Genomic DNA, 2438 nt, shown 5'->3' with positions numbered 1-2438 from the left:
AAGACAACACAAGGGTTAAATGACCTAAATGGCGTCAAATGAGAGGTTTGAGCATGGTTTAAAGACTCAACAGGATTTGGTTGGAGGGGGTCGGGTTGGAGCATGGAGCTTTCATTCCCATTTTTTTCCAATCATTGCAGTCCTGAACCAGGGATCGCCGGGGCCGTGACAGCCACGCCTACGTCACCATTGATATAGCACACCCGATGTAAGATGTGCTGGTTTTGGTGAACCAGATCAGGCATATTGCACAGTTGTTTCTAATATGTAGCACCTCAGTGTTTGCACATGGAGCTGGTTCCCAGTATCAGCCTCTGTAGGCTACAGTGTGTCATTCATAAATACTGTTAAGGATTTTGTTCATGAATGATGCCTAATTGATGTTTTTTTTTGTTTTGTTTTTTTTTAAAGCTATTTCATACCAGTTGTGTTAGGTTTACCCACTGACCTGATTTCCTGGTTCTCATGTACAGTTTTTCTTTGTGTGATTTATGGGAATCTGATTGGTACAGCTCTATTTCTATCGCTGTTTTACAGTCATGGTGGAAGTTAAATGTTTAAAAATCTTAGACTCACTTCATGTTTCTGTTTGGAGTTCAAATGTGTGGATGCATAAAGAGGATTTACCACGCTTTCACTTACAATCGAAACGACTTGCTGTGAGTTTTTAGTTCTCAAGAATCACACGGTGTTCGGTCGAATATCATAGTAGATATGTAAACTAAATGTAGATTGATCGCTTGGACATCTTAATTATCCATCACCTATTCTCTCTAATTTAAAGTCATTGAATGTTTCAATTTCGGCTTTCCAGGTAGAAATAGTGTGTGGAGCTGGAAAAAAAAAGAAACAATGGACGTCAGTGACGGCAGGTAGCCACTGTTGGGGGTTTGACTGTTATTTAAGATTATGTGCTGATAACTAAGCAAAAAAAAAAAATGAATAAGAAGGTTTGTTAAAGTAAAATACTGCTTCAGGGGAACTGCTGTGTCACAAACTGTTTGAGATTTCATCGACTAATTTCATAATGTTTCGGAAGTCTGTGGACACTCTTGTTATTGATTTTTTTGTAACTGCTGTGTAATCCAAAATGGAGTGAAGAATATTTGATCTAAACATGATGGGATTCCAGTTTTTCCTGCTCTAAATAGTACAGGCCATTTGTGTAAAGATATGAATAAGCAATAAAGATGGAGTGGTAAAAAGTGTGATTTTCTGTGTTTTTCTCTTCATTACTGGTTATTAAATTGTGCTAACTGATTAATAAAGTGGTGAGCCTTGAACTCTTATATCTGACAAGGTACTCCCAGGTTTCTACAAATTCAATTTAAAAATTGTAAGACCTTTTAATACAATTTAGAATGACATTTTTTTCAAACCTATTAATATGTTTTTGTGTCTAAGTGATTGATAAGAACAACAATCTTTGACATTGGTCCAGTATTTAGTATCTGAAGTCTCTTTTATATAGACCTTAGTGGTCCCCTAATACTGTATCTGAAGTCTTCTTTGTTAATATAACCCTTAGTGGTCCCCTATACTGTATCTGAAGGTCTCTTTATATAGAACTTAGTGGTCCCCTAATACTGTATCTGAAGTCCTTTATATAGACCTTAGTGGTCCCCATACTGTATCTGAAGCTCTTTTATATAGACCTTAGTGGTCCCCTAATACTGTATCTGAAGTCCTTTATATAGACCTTAGTGGTCCCTAATACTGTATCTGAAGTCTCTTTTATAAAGACCTTAGTGGTCCCCTAATACTGTATCTGAAGTGCTCTTTATATTAGACCTTAGTGGTCCCCTAATACTGTTTTCTGAAGTCTCTTTATATAGACCTTAGTGGTCCCTCTAATACTGGATCTGAAGTCTCTTTATAGAGACCTTAGTGGTCCCCTAATACTGGATCTGAAATCTCTTTTATAGAGACCTTAGTGGTCCCCTAATACTGGATCTGAAATCTCTTTTATAGAGACCTTAGTGGTCCCTAATACTGGATCTGAAATCTGAACTGTCCTAATTCTGAAACTAGAACAAGAATGTTGGAATGTTGGTATGGATGACTCATTTGACTCCTGCCACCTAAAAATAGGCAAAAATGGATGATCCTATTTTTAAATTGCATAACATAAATAGTTGGAATTTGACATAAACAGCATTACTAATTATCAAAATAATTACTTGAAACCTATTGTTACACTATACTGGAGTAGAGTTCACAGAATGAATGTTTAGCTAATAAATCTGTGACTGTTGAATCCATCCGACAATAATCTGGGCTGCTCTAAAAAAGGAGCCAGTTGAGGTGGTTCGGGCATCTGGTAAGGACGCCCCCTGGACCCCACCCTTGGGAGGTGTTCCAGGCACGTCCAGCTGGGAGGAGGCATCGGGTAGAACCCAGGACTAGGTGGAGGGATTATATCTCCAACCTAGCCTGGG

Source organism: Etheostoma spectabile, chromosome 16 (assembly GCF_008692095.1).
Source record: "Etheostoma spectabile isolate EspeVRDwgs_2016 chromosome 16, UIUC_Espe_1.0, whole genome shotgun sequence".
NCBI classification, from domain to species: domain Eukaryota; kingdom Metazoa; phylum Chordata; class Actinopteri; order Perciformes; family Percidae; genus Etheostoma; species Etheostoma spectabile.
Note: the sequence above shows the minus strand (reverse complement) of the source record.